General features: G+C 39.6%; 1 protein-coding gene across 1 annotated transcript in view; it reads right to left on the reverse strand.

Moving 5' to 3' along the window:
* Window positions 1-15,183, reverse strand: part of LOC144494148 (visinin-like protein 1) — a 121,063-nt gene extending 105,880 nt beyond the window's left edge. Inside the window, exon 1 of the mRNA XM_078213747.1 lies at window positions 14,982-15,183. The gene's annotated coding sequence lies outside the window, so the exon portion shown is untranslated. The remainder of the gene's footprint in view (window positions 1-14,981) is intronic.
* Between the last annotated feature and the right edge of the window lie 391 nt (window positions 15,184-15,574).

Consider the following 15,574-nt stretch of genomic DNA (forward strand, 5'->3'; position numbering starts at 1 on the left):
TGCACACAAAATTGTTAATACCTTGAATGCACTATCTGAAATGTACTGGACACAGATACCATAGGAACTTTCAAAAAGTAAGTGTAATTGAAAAGGCGGCACGGTGCCTCACAGCACCAGAGACCTGGGTTTGACTCCGGCCTTCTGTGACTGTGTGTGTGGAGTTTGCACATTCTCCTCGTGTCTGCATGGGTTTCCTCCGGGTGCTCCGGTTTCCTCCCACAGTCCAATGATGCGTGGGTTCAAATGAGCCAACACAAGCATGATGGACCAAATAGTTTATTTCTGTGCTGTACGATTCTATGATTCATTGAAAACAGATATGAAAAATGCTGTTGGCAGTAGAAGACCTTTTAATTTTAGAGTAGAGATATTGCAGAGAGAGAAAGCATTTCTTGTTATAATGAGATTAGAAGGGACATTCGGTATTGGAGCTCAAGGGCCCCATGTTATGAAGTGACATGTCCTCTGACTTACTGTGAGCAATGCCACTGGAAATCAGCAAAACTGACGCTGCAGTGACTGGGAGCACAATTCCTGTTATCAACAGGCAACAGATATTCCAATGGCCAATCTAGTTTATCCAGCAACTCGTTTAGAAAATGATGATTATCTCTGCATTAATGTTTTCTCTATACAAGGGACAGAAAGCGAGATAAAAACACAATATCCAAGGGCAGCAGTAGCAGAGACTGAAGCTTCACAGACAGCCTGTGGAGGCTTTTTGAATTGATTCAGATTGTGACAGCAGCTCTTGCATTCCTGGTACATATAATAAAACGATAGTGTTGCTCCAGTCACAATTCATACACGACTGACAGAGCAACCATATTTCTTTGATTGAAGAAAAAGGAGAAACTACCACAGAGTTAGCTGACTTCATCAATTTCACTAGTTTCGAATGTTATTAACTGTACTGACACCTGGAGTAGGCAATTGGAGGGGCGATTCTCCCATCCCGCTGCGCTGCTTTTATAGCGCAGTGGGCCGGGAGACTTTAGCGGTGGCCAATTCTGACGGTGATGAATTTCCGTCACCGTCAGAAAAAACAGCGTGATTTACTCCAGTTCCATGTGAATTCGACACTTAGAATTTTTTGGGGAGAATCGCTCCCTTGGTGTTCTCTGTAACCTGCTGCATGGAATTAAAATATTCTATTACTAGTTGCATATCCTTTTTCCCAAAACACTGGAGTTGTTAATGATGAAAATTGATTTAATAATTTTTGGTCCATATTGTTGTTATTTTTCTACCAGATTCTCCACCTATTTACGAACATACGATTCAGGAGCAGAAATAGGCCATTCGGCCCCTTGAGCCTGTTCCACCATTCAATAAAATCATGGCTGATTGTGGCCTCAACTCCACATTCTGCCTATCCACAATGACTTCCGACAATCTAGTTAGTCAGGAATCTATCTACTTGTACCTTAAAAATATGAAGTAGCTTCTGGGGAAGAGAGTTCCAAAGATTTACAACCTTCTGAGAGAAAAAAATTCTTCTCATCTTCATCTTAAATGGGAGACCCCTTATTTTTGAAACTGTTTTCCCAGTTCTGGTCTCTCCCACAAGGGGAAACATCCTTTCTGCGTCCATCCCACTCAAGATATTATGTGTTTCAATAGGATTACCTCTCAATGCTCTAAACTCCAATGGATACAGATCCATCCTGTGCAACCTTTCCACATAAGATAACGTCTCCATCCCAGGCATGAGTCAAGTGAACCGTCTCTGAAATACTTCTAATGCATTTCTTAAATGAGAACAAAACTGTACTGTACACAGTTGTGGTCTCACCAACTGCAGCAAAACATCTTTACCTTAATATTCCATTCCCCCTCGCAATAAGTGACAACATTCCATTTGCCTTCCAAATCAGTTGCTGTACCTGCATACTAACTTTTCCAGATTGAAGTCGCAGGACACCAGATCTCCCTGTACCTCAGCATTTTGCAATCTCTCCCCAGTTAAATAATATGCTGCTTTTCTATTCTTCCTGCCAAAGGGGTCAAGTTCACATTTTCCCACATTATACTCCATCTGCTAGTTTTTTGCCCACTCACTTAACCTATGTCTCTTTTTGCAAACTCCAAATGTTCACTTCACAACATACTTTCCTCCCTATCTTTGTGTCATCAGCAAATTTAGCAATCGTATGTATTTGGTCTCTTGTTTTTTACCACTGGTTTGCCTTTTTGTAATTTAATGTTATTACCGTAATCGCATTAATCAAAGTCATCCAAAATTTCTGTGTCCTTTTAAATTCAAGGTGTTGATAATAAATCCCAACATCTGTTAAATGTCATAATACAGATATACAGGACAAGGCCATTTGTCCCACCAGCAGCAGGTCAGATAGACTAAGTGAGGGGACAGTGGAAATTTCAGAAATGAGTGCTCATTTGAAGGAGCTGCACAGGCCATTAAAAGAGCGAATTCAATGACAATTATCAAAGGATGAAAAATACAAACTTTTTTCCCATAGGCTAATGTTGAAGTTCTGCTGTCAGAAATGAGAGAAAAGGACAATGTTATTGTTAAAAAATAGCTGGGAAGAAGCTAAAGGCAACAGCAAATGTGTCATGTGGAATATGTCATATGCTACTAGCTGTGAGAGGTACCTCTATAATCTCATCAGCAAACCTTCATCATTAAAATCCTATTGAACAGTTTCATGGAAACGTCATCACAACAACGGCAAGGGTTCAAGAAAAAGCAGACTACTATCTTCTCAGGACAATGAGCGATAGATAACAATATAGCCTTACCAGTACTACTAAGGTCAAATATTAAATAACAGTGAGAAATGAGATTGGCCAAACCAGAGATTAGGCTGAAAGAGTTGAGCTATACCTACAAGATTTGGGAGTATTTATATATGCAGTTTTGGGGAGTATTTATATATCCATAGTGATAATAAATATTCTTTGCTTCATCTGTGTGTAGTTCTAGAACAGTTTTCCAGAAATCTGTATACCCTATGTGTGTTGTGGAATGTATCAATCTGGTTTTTAAAATCATCATTATTTATCATTGTTCCTCAGCTTAAATGATACAAAAAGGAACAGGTTGCATGATTTTAACATAATTGCACATCTTTCCCAGCCTAGCTTCTGAGACTGCCATAACTATATTCCCATTTTGAACTGGAGGAGTACAGAGATCTCAGAGGGTTGTATGGATGGAGGAAGATTCAGAGACAGGAGTAAGGTCATAGAGGGATCTGAAAACAAAGATGAGAAATTTAAATTTTAAGCTTTGCCAGTCTGGGAAGAGGTTATTAAGCACAAGGGTGATGGTGAACAGGAACTTGGTGCAAGTCAGGATACAGGCAGCAAAGTTTTGAGGCTGGCTAGGATAACACTGAAATTATTGGTTCTGAAGGTAATAAGAACATTTATGAGAGTCGCAGCGTCAGATGAGTTGAAGCGGGGCTGTAGATGGGTCATGTTATAGAGGTGAAAATAGGCACTTCTATCCGTTGACTCTGTCTACACTTCCCACTGCCTTGGCAAAGCAGTCAGCAAAATTAAGGATCCCACACACTCCGGACATTCTCTCTTCCACCTTCTTCCTTTGGGAAAAGATACAAAAGTCTGAGGTCACGTACCAACCGACTCAAGAACAGTTTCTTCGCTGCTGCCATCAGACTTTTGAATGGACCTACTTTGCATTAAATTGATCTATCTCTACACCCTAGCTATGACTGTAACACTACATTCTGCACTCTTTCGTTATCTTCTCTATGAACGGTATGCTATGTCTGTATAGCACAAGAAACAATACTTTTCACTGTATGCTAATACATGTGACAATAGTAAATCAAATCAAAATCAAATCTTTGTGATGGAAGCCAAGCTCAGCTCAGAATGAAATAGGAAGATGAAATCACGAAGAGGAGAGTTCAACCTGAGACAGAGGTGAGGGAGAGAAACAACACAAGGCCAGGAAGAGGAATCATTGTAGAAAACTCTCCAATTATGGTTAGATAAGTAGACATTGAAGCAGATGAGGGCAATTCCATTTAACTGGACAATGGAATGGAGCCGTTGCAGGAAGATGGAGAGGGCATGATTTTGATTTGATTTATTATTGTCACATGTATTAACATAACAGTGAAAAGTATTGTTTCTTGCACACTATACAGACAAAGCATACCGTTCATAGAGAAAGGAGAGAGTGCAGAATGAAGTGTTATACAGTCATAGCTAGGGTGTAGAGAAAGATCAACTTAATGCAAGGTAAGTCCATTCAAAAGTCTGACAGCAGCAGGGAAGAAGCTGTTCTTGAATCATTTGGTACGTGACCTCAGGCTTTTTCCCGCAGGAAGAAGATAGAAGAGAGAACGTCCGAAGTGCGTGGGGTCCTTAATTATGCTGGCTGCTTTTCTGAGGCAGTGGGAAGTGTAGACAGTGTCAATGGATGGGAGGCTGGTTTGCGTGATGGATTGGGCTACATTCACGACCTTTTATAGTTCCTTGCGGTCTTGGACAGAGCAGGAGCCATACCAAGCTGTGATACAACCAGAAAGAATGCTTTCTATGGTGCATCTGTAAAGGTTGGTGAGAGTCGTAGCTGACATGAAACTAGAGAGAAATTGAGTGTTTGAGGTTGGGATGGGGGAAACCTTTGTGGAAGTTTGGCATGATGGATAAAATGTGTGTGTGGCTACGGTGGAATGGTGGGGTGGTGGGCTGCGCTGCTACAGAAGCAGATAGAGCAGAATGTTTCAGATGGTGGGAACCATCACTCCTGATAGCTGTCCCACAACCATGTTCTGCTCAATGGAGGGTTTTTAGGCTGAAGGTGGGCCCTTTTGCCCCATCTGGGGAGGAAATCCTGTCTCACAGAACTGCCAGCTAACCTGATTGACTGGCAGCTCTCTAGCCCCAGCAGCGGCCCAGTGAACAGTGGGCAATGATGGGATTACACTTAGTCTAACAAAACAAAGTACGGGGAGCTCAGGATGTAGATACGTTCAGGGACTCTATCAGCCATGTTAGGAGAGGAAGGCCCTGAATGGGGTGGGGTGTGGCAAAGGGGCTGAGGGCTAAAAGGGAGGGGCAGACCTTGTGGGGGCCACAATTGGCAAAGGGAACCTGAAGTGCCCCCCACCCTCTCATGGCTCAAGCAGGCTGATCTGTCGGGCATCGCCCCATTCCTGACTTCCTCCCGCCAATCTAAACATTTCAGTCAGTCAGAAGCGGCCCTGAAGCAGTCAATATCTGTCCACTTGGCCTCAATCTGAGCGAGGATGGATGGGCCAACCTAGGCCTCACCTACCACCTCCCCATTGAATTGCTGCCAGGATGGGGGTGAGCAGGGAGGTGGTGGTAAGGACACCCGCAGAATTTTACGCATTTGCAAATCCGCCAGAAGGGGTGTGTAAAATTCTGCCTAAAGTCTCAATTTTAATCACAAAGAATTACATAAGATCCTCCCACCTTTGTTGAAGGAGAGGGAAGAGGGGGCCTGAGGAAAGGTGATGGCTAATATATGAGAAAAGAAGCCAGAGTTACCTTTGAATTCTTGGATAATGCGGAATGTTGGGAATTATTTTGGAAGAGGAGAACAGGGCAATTAGTGCTTGATGTAGTCCCACCAGATTTACAATGTATGAGCAAACCTGCATGCAGTATGGATGCAGAAGTTATCCCAATTCTTTTAAAAGCCATCCACCAGTTGTTTTTCTTCAAATAATGCAGACACTGTGGAATACTGAACAATGATCACATCACAGCTGCTTCCTGGATAACCATCACTGATGTGCATGATGTTATTCCATGACAAGATCATATCTGTAATTATAAACAGAAAAGGTCTGTCTGTACTCAAAGGTCGGGGATTGATTTGAAGAACACTGGGTACATGCCCAATGCTTCGCAATGAAGTGAACGTGCCATCCTGTGAAATCGATATGGTCTGTCCAGCTGATATTTCCCTTCCAAAAGGAAAAGTCTGTGCTTCCTTGAAAACATAGCATCATCACTTACTCTGTGTTCACTGCAGACTGTCTAATGGTAGATGTCTTCTTTCTGGCTTGGCAGATCCAGTAACATTATTTGGATATTGCGTTCAAGTCATTTTGTAGCAGGTGGCACAACTCTGTGGTAACATGTCTTGTGAACCCAAGGGCCAATCTTCTCCGACAAATCCAATTACGTGTGAAGCGGTCTAAATCCAGGTCCTATAGCAGCAATAGGTGGGACTAAACTGAAGCATCTCTGGTGTCCTTGCATTTACATTTGTTGGTCCCTCACAAATTCCTCTTCTGCATCCCCCTTTACACTCTGGAGATTCAGTGCGGTACATTTTGAATGGTAATTTAATTGAGGTCATGCACCAGCTACAAAGTTGCACCTTTTGTGTCCATTTTGTCCTTCAAGAAAATGAGCACCCTTAAAATCGGTTATGTGAAGTCAGACATGCAATTTTCCATCTGTGCTTATCCCCAGCAGGCCTCCGAGCCTCAGAAAATTGGGTCTCACATTGCATATAATTGTTTTAGAATCTCGGGGGAATTGGGAGAATTTCATAGATTTCACTCTTAAAACTACAATTTACTGAAATTCAAATATTTCAACTTATTCTAGACACTTGCTTTGCTTATCGCAACTAAATTTCTGACCTTGAGAATAGTAAAGTTAAAACAAATGCTGTCCTTTGCCAAATATTCATTGTAAAAAATCCAACATACGAGTGTGATGAATATTCACGCTTATAGATGTCAGTTGTTTAATAGAAACTACTTAATTTATTCCTTCAACTTGCAATATATTTAAAAAAATCATTGCCATCATAGTGTCCATTCTGCTTTGAAACTAAAATCTGCATTTGAGCAGTACAAGTTGGCAGGAGAAAATTTAATCTGCTCTATCTGAATTTCTCTGTCCTTAAGTAAAGGGAAACTATTTAATTTGAATTTAGTTACATAAATGCCTTTTTTTCTTCATGTTACTTCAAGAATCCAAACAGATTACAAGCTGAAATGAGGATTTAACAGGTTTATTTCTTTAACTGTAAAATTTTAATTTTTAAAGAAGAAAAAAGTACTAATTTTCACCTTAATGTAATTGCAAATGTTATTATCAGACCATTGACACTACTGCACATTGTCAGTCCAGTTGTGCACACTTGCAGCGGTTTAATATAGTCCAGGTCTAAGATGTATGTGTGTTGACAGCAACACAAATAGACAGATTATCCCACCCAATCCAATACTGGTGTGCTTTGAGTTGAATCATTTCTTCTATAACTTAGGACCAAGCGTATTTTATGAAATATGTGACGGGTGATCTGTTGTTTTCAGAATGAAGGTCAGACTTCTAGATATTTTCTGTTTGAGACATAATTCATACATCTCGCATTCTGCTGGCGTATGCACTCCACAGGTGTCCAATTCACTTATCTGAAATGGAGTAAGGATTCTGTACATTGGCAAAAATTACCAAAAAGAAGTCTAAAAAGGAATGGGAAAAAGGTCTAACTTGCCAAATGACTGAAGAAGAATGCAAAGGAGCTTGGAACAAAAACCCCACAATCACTAGTTGTGGCAGAATACGTAACAATCAAGTAAAACTCATTCACTGAATATACCGTCCGTCACATAAATCCTCACAACTTGTCTGATGATTGCGAGTGTGTGTAGCCAAAGTGGCAAATTATTCAGCACTTGCGCTACTTCTCCTGTATCGAACCATTTTGGATTGTTATCTATGATGCCATTAAAGATATATTCAGCAAAATGGCAGTTCAGTAGACCAGATTTTTGATCTTTTAAGGAAGTGGGCAGAAAAGTGGAGTGAAGCAGAAGATCAGCCATGATGGTATTGAATGGAGGAGCAGGCTCAAGGGGCTGCACAGTCTTATGGTCTTGGAATTGTTTTGTGTATCCCTGGAATATGGAATTAGTCTAAAGTAATGTGAATCAAACAACAAACAATGCAATCTGGATTTAATTTCACAATGGTGATCCTGCTCAAATTACTGTAAAAATACGATTTAATGCCTAATATACAATACAGCTGCCAGATTTGATCAAATAAAATTACAAACTTGACATTCTGGCTTAAGTGCACCAAAACCATTTTTACTACACAAATCATGATAGAATTCAGTTCTAAGCAAGAGTGACTATCTTTTGCATTACCAATAATTGTCGCATTCTCTTGTTTATTAAAAAAATATTACATTGCATGCTATAAAACAGTAAGATTACACAGTGCTTGTAATCTGACTATTGACACAATAGGAAAGGGATTGTCTATGTTGTGCTGGAATTTTTAAAATAATGCTTTATTTTTCATGATAAAATTGCAGCAATAAATCTGCTATGGTTTCAGTTGTGTAATTACAGCTTAGTAGCCAATATCTTCTTCTATTTCCATTGATAAAGAGCAGTGTCAGAATTCAATACACCAAGACAGATAGGTAAAGAAAAGAACTGTATAATCTAAGTAAGTCATTTAGTGCAAAAGCTTTAAAATAGAAAGCAAACTATTTACTACTGTTATCCAAAACGTCACATCGGATTGTTTTTCCTGTTTGAAAGTTCACTTTAAAGTCAATCGTATCTGAAATAAACACTGTTCTTGTCTGCTATCTAAATGTGGCATATTCCCCTTTTAGAGCAGAATTAATTGTGTATTTTACAGTCGACCTGATAGTATGAGAAGCTTTTATTCCAAAAACCAGCATAGTACAAAGTATACAAGTGTGTTTTTCTCTCTCTGGATTTGGTTATAAATTGTAATTCCTTTTGGCAAGGTCTCCCCTCCTCGACTAAAACTCTGCGCAATTCACAGGGGAATTTGCTCAGTTCTTGTTTCAGATCATTTACTAACCAATGGTTGATTACTGCCCTTGAATTTGGCATCTTTGATTTGAGTGACTGGTCTCATTGATTAGAATATCAAATTACCAGTCTTGGGATTTTTTTCATTAAATGGGAACCTTTGAACCATGTCACCAATTTCCTGATAAGTTAAAAGGTTTGCTTTTCTGTTGAGGGTGTTAAAATCCAAAAAGTGATGACATTAGGAATAAACCGTATAACTAAAAATGTTGTAAATTACACTCTTTCCCTCTTAAATGTAGGTTTTAAACATAAAACTTTGTGTGACCATATGTATGACAATTCATAATCAAGTTTTCAGGAAACTAATTGAAATAATCTAATTATTGACATTAACATTAGGTTTTGTACAAAAAAGCTGCGTTCATTCTTTTGACAAAGAACATTCCAAGTCTTTCACTTACAAGTAAAACAAAAGATTATTTGAATTTGTTTGTTCAGAAACAATGGGATTGTTCTACTGTAAAGATAATGTCCATATCTCTTTAGAAAAGAAATCACAAAGTCATTGTTCTATCTTCATAGCCATGGTGTTCTGTACATCATTCTTGGCTCCTGTCTTGGATTAAAACGCGAGACTCAAGTCTAATTATGTGGTCTACAGCTATCCATTTAAACTGGGAATCATTGCATAGAAAAATGGCTATTTTCCCCATTTCCTATCCCAGGTACACTGATGCCAAATATACAGTCTCCAATTAGTTCAAGACAGACTGGAGAATAAACCTTCTATTTTCCAATTCCTTATGGCTTATCTACAAACTGGACACTGTCACTGAAAAAGCAGAGAAAGTATAGTGTTAGGTAGTTATCACTGATATATCTCTCAGCCTTGATGTAAAGGCCAAAGTTACATAAGCAACTGACGATATATGTGTTTTAATAGGCCAAATCCAAAGACTGAAATCATTACATGTAGTCTCAAGGATAACAGTCTGAAAACTTCAGTCGATATTTGCTTTATATAATTTGACAATATTAACTTTAAGCATTTCTTTTACAGTTGTTTTCTAACTATAATACGCAATGAACACATTTTCTACCTGTGTGCTATTTGTAAGGAATTCATAACAAATATTTTTTAAAGTGCATTTACAATTTCATTACCTCTACAGCAAAGAACTAATGTTTCCCCTTTTATTTATTACCCTCGGATTATATTGCCCCCTCAATGTTAATTTCCACAAAAAATGAACAAGAAGCAAAGAACACCAGTAGAAAATAATAAAAGTGTCAACTGTTACTGAGTACTGCTTGCAGCCTGAAGTAGGGGTAAGGGAAATAGTGGAAATATTGCTTGTTAAGGGTTTGTTAAGTTCTGTGAATACCTTGTTAAAGATTAATCATGAGAAAATCTGGCAAACTTTTGCAAAGGAGTTTTGATGATGCTGTCATTTGCATGAGAGGTTAAGTCAAGGCTATGTCCGGCTTCTCAGATTCAAATATCTCACAACACTATTTCAAGAGTAAGGGTGTTCTCCTAATAAAAATAGGAAGTGCTGGAAAACTTCAGCAGCTCTGTGCAGAGAGAAACAGTATGTCTCGAGTCATATCTGACTCTTTTTTGTAACCAAAGTTGTCATATTGGTCTCAAAATAAAAATTCTGTTTCTCGCTCTACAGATGCAGGCCAGACCTGCGCTTTCCAACCCCTTTATGTTTTAAAATCAGATCTCTAGCATCTGCAGAATTTTGCTTTAATACAAGGGTGTTCGTGCTCCTGGTATTCTGACCAACATTTATCCCTCAACCAACACTTAAATGACCAGAGTATCTGTATTTGTATTTTGTTGCTATTTGTGAGAACTTGTGTATAAAATGGCTGTCATGTTTCCTACAACAAAACATTTTAAAAGTTCTTCATTGGCTGTAAAATGCTTTGGGACATCTGATGCCATGAATGGTGCTACATAAATGCAAACTATTTTTCTCACCTGGGTTAAAAACATAAGTAGAAGCGGGAGTATATAATACAGCCCTTCAAGCTTGTCTGCCATCGCCCAATTCCCTTAAAGTTGAAAAACCTATCAATTTCAACCTTCAATAGACTCAACAACTGAGCAATTACAGCTCACTAGTGTAGAGAATTCCAAAGATTCCTAACCCTTAGAGTGAAACAAGTTCTCCCCATCTCAGTCCTAAATGGAAATCCCCTTATTCTGAGATAATAGCTAAGGGAAGTAGCTAAGGGAAACCTCTTGACACCTACCCTGTCAAGACCTGTCAGAATCCTACATGTTTCAATGGGACCACCACTCATTCTCTAGAACTCTAGAGTACGTATCCATTCTACACAATCTCTTTTCATAGGTCTATCCTCTCCTCCCAGGATTCGATCCAGTCAACCTGTGTTACACTCCCCACTCCTCCCCCATCCCCTACTAAGGCAAGGTGTATTGAGGATAAAACCTCTTTTAGGCAAGATTAGCTCATTAGCCAATGATCAGTGGTCTTATTCCATCCTGAAATGTAGCATTTGGCTCCTGGACAACAGGCACTAACATCGTGGGGATATTAAAAGTGCTATATATACCTTAATAGAATTATGGAAGCCAGAAGGTCTTTTTGACAACCGTGCGAGTTAGCGCCTGAAGTGAATCTTGACTCTTCCACAAATGGCAATTGATGCTAGATCAGTTGTTAATTTAAAATTTTAGATAACTTGTTAAACAAAAGGTATTAAGACAGGTACATGGAGTTAGGCCACTAATCAACCATGATCTCATTGAATGGCGGAACAAGCTCGAGGGGCTAAATGGCCTACTCCTGTTCCTGTGTTATCTCAAGACTCAGGAGAGGCCCGTGAATAAGAGGTTAGTAATAATAGTTGCTGAGGACTGATGCTTGTGCAGTTAGTTGAGGGATGGCTGTGCAAAATTACTTTACATGAGAGATACATTAAATTATTTTAAAACTCTAATTATCATTGCACTTCATTCATAGTGCAACAAAAAAATTGATGTCACATCAACTTGGTTAATTGTTTTGGGAGGAGAACAACAATCACTTGTTGACCATTTACTGCTTATCATTGGTGACCAGCACAGACGCGATGGGCCGAAGGGCCTTTTTCTGTGCTGTCTCCCTCTCTGACTCTAACAACCAGTAGCGCCCTCTGGTTAAAACCTGACGATAATACAAACATATTATTTTCACTTCACATTTCTAGTCTATATATATATACACACACACGAATATTCTGGAAATAATCGTCACTGCTGCAATAAAAATAAAGCAAACAAGCAGGGAGCACGTCAACTGCTGGGCTCTGAAATGCAGCAGCTCTGCTGGTACAATTGAATATCTAACGTCGATTGTTACAATGAATATCTAACGTTGATTCCTCGAGGTACAGGCAGATATTTTTAAGATGACAAGTCGAGAGTGCAATAAAATTGAACACAGCCAAATATTTAAACACAATCGTAACAAAACAAATCCTATAATAAACAAAGAACCGGTTTATCGCACAGGCGTGGACAAATGTTTCAAGATGTGACTTTAAACAAGTTATCAAAAAACGACATGGCTACTCTGCTATAAAACAAGTTTTTTTTGCTTGTTATGGACTGAAATTACTCGAATTGTGAGTAACTGGGTTATAAATACACCATTGCTAAAAATTTTGGACAGAAAATCTGCATGAATATTGCTAAGCTAATATTTTAACGCCACCTGGGAAGGATTTAAAAATCGCGTGTATTATTCCATTTAATCAGTTTGAAAAAAAATTATCTTCATCACAAAATGCATCATCTCACATCACAGCAATATAAAAGATTTGATGATTTTTTTTACAGCAGAATGAAATAAGGCGTCAGTATTCCCTAAAGTGATAGCATCCTTTCCAACACAAATTACAAAGGCTTCTCCGAAGCCTGTCTGTGAACCTTATTTACATCAGATGCCATTTCCTGCAGCGTGGGCATTCCAACTGGAAAGTTTCAAGCAATCACTGATAAAACTGCAAATCAGTTCTCCCAAAACCTCCCTGCAAGCAGTTGATTTGCATTTTACCGAAAACCCCGTGTGAAGAGAAAGGGTAGAAAGAGCGCTAACGGAGTTCAGCATTTTTTCCCCTAAATCTTCAAATTCCGTTTGTAGTGCGCCCCTAATTCTCTCTTGTATCGCAATTCTCTTCATTGGGGAAACCATCAACCTCTTGCGCGCAGTGCTGTCAATTCTAAATTTCACGGTGAATGCTTTCATACCTCACTTTGAAAATTCCTCTGGGCGTTTGATGCAGCAAGTAAAATACCCAGTGGCCATACTGTGCAAATATCATTACCACTCCAAATCTACTATTGCATTTGGCATCTTTATTACTGTACCCAAATCAATAAAGATCTATGGAAAGAGCACTTAATTCATTTGAGCAATAGAGAATTGCGGATATTACCAAATGTTACAGCAATGATTTTGTCTGGTTTGGACCAGCCAGTCCCACTCAAATTATTCTGTTTCACACTGGGTTGCAATTTTAGGGCGACATCGATACCTGACGTTGTATTCGGAGAGCTGTATTGATTTGGATTTCAATACTAACAATGTTGCAATACAGTTTTAAGGACACGATTGGATTATATTTCACACCAAGTTCAGGAAAAATAATAATCCTGGCATTGTTGTAGGAGTTGCACTTTAATATAAAGCCATGGGAATTCTGAGAGCGTTCCCGGTTATTAATATGTCCACACATCAATGCACAAACACAAAATTGCATCTTTCAGGTTGCTTGTCAGTGATCAGATTTGCAGGAAGTATTCCGCGATCGTGACGGGCCACTAATGTCACCTGAAAAACTTCACGTTTTGTGAGACAGCAAATCTCGCCAGTCATAACATGCATTGCTCGAATAACTTAAAATATATATCATCGCAAAAGCTGCCGAGAGTTTAGCATCAGCATCAGAAGACCAGTAACGTGACAGTCATCCTCAAATTTGCTCCTAAATCTTTGCCCTGCAAAAGCAAACCTCTCTCAATATTAACGGGAAAGATGCTTGCACCTACAGTGTAGTGTTCGCAGCTGCACATGTCTTTCCCCACTCCAATAGCTGGTGCTTTAACTTCTTGTCACCCAAGTACTTATATTATGGGACTTGACCAATTCATGTTTTGAAGACAGTGGTGTTTGTTTTAATCCCTCATATCTTACACAGTGCACATCGGAAATAATAGTGACTTTTAGTGTCGATTCAAAACATGAACACGCATCAAATTGAAATCTAAGCAATATCATTATCATCCTTGTCTGTATAAAAAGCATTCCGCTGCAACGTCTTGGCTTTGAAACAATGAATCTGTGTGGCTTTTTTCAATGAATCTTTGTGGGTTTTAATTAAAAGACGAAATAAATGTTTTTCTAAAAATGCAGCAAACCTGCTGGGGTGATACTATTGGAGCACGCTTTGACTCCTGAGCCACGAGATCCACTTGAGGTGTCCCTTTAAATGAACACTTCAGCCTTTGTTAGCACAAACCTTTGCTCTGCTATTTTCGCCATAAGAGATGAAGGAAACTATTTCTGACCATCACGATGCTTTCTTATCTGGTGCATCGCTAAGCTTCTCCTCCCCCGGATACCGTGCTTCTAATTGTTTCACCCAGGGTTTAGCAACCTAACAAACAGTGCTGCTTATTTACTCCAGAGTTCTTGCTCATGCTTTTTAAAAAAAACAATTGCAGCCACGCAACTGCGAATCACAATCTACGGCTGAATGAAAATGACATGCACCTTGCACCGATTAATTGCTTTCCCGCTAATCGTTCCTCACTGATCACCAAGGTGCACCTTCAGAACCAGAAAGGGCAAACAAACATGCAGATGCCATCCAACTTGGTTTTCCCCCATGCTGCGAACTGTAGTTAATTCATTCACTCCCAAGAAGCCAGTATCGTGCTCAATTTTAAAGTGAAAACCTCAGATGATTCCTGTTTCAATCGATACCAGCACAAATGTCATTTCATATTACGCGAGCATGCCAGATTTACTGATGGTAGCTTTAGGCAACACTGCACAGCTTAGGGAGATTTTCAAAAACGCGAACTTAAACAGGCAGTCTCAATCGGCATGCGCATGGTGCAATATATTATCCCCCTCCATATCTAATGCATCATCCGCTTACCTTTGTAGGTGAAACTGTGGTTTTTTAAAAAAAAATCTGCAATTAGTTTTCTTTGCTAGATCCGTAATTAGCTGCGTCCTACCATTCGAGTTAAAAAGCAATTGAGAGCGGGTAGATCACAAGTGTTTGATGCAGGTCCAGTCGGGGTGTGTGTGTGTGTATGGATGGATGTGCACCAAGGCTGGCGTCAGCTCAGTGTTGTGGGGTGCTGCTAAGGCAGGAAGGAGTATTAGCGTCAGTCCCCGTGCATCATACACTCCATATATTCGCTTTCTTTTTAGAAGTAGTAACGTGGTTAGTTGATGTCATATGGTCTGAGTCTGCGCGGCCAGAAGCAGTCCGCCTACCGTGCAGGATCTGCCGGAGATGGTCAGTCTGAGTCGTGCTGCCGGTGTGACAGTCAATGCTCGCTGCCAGCTTGCAAGAAAACATGTTCGCAATTCTGATATCACAACAGCCTCCTTTATTGAAAAATGCATTCCAAAATCCCACATCTCGGATTGAGCCACTCCATTCGTGTGCGATTGCACTCAATTTTGACAGCGATGTTCATTTCTTGACCTTAAGCTTCCAAGTATCCCCCCCTATTAAAT

The sequence above is a fragment of the Mustelus asterias genome, chromosome 5 (assembly GCF_964213995.1).
Source record: "Mustelus asterias chromosome 5, sMusAst1.hap1.1, whole genome shotgun sequence".
NCBI lineage: Eukaryota > Metazoa > Chordata > Chondrichthyes > Carcharhiniformes > Triakidae > Mustelus > Mustelus asterias.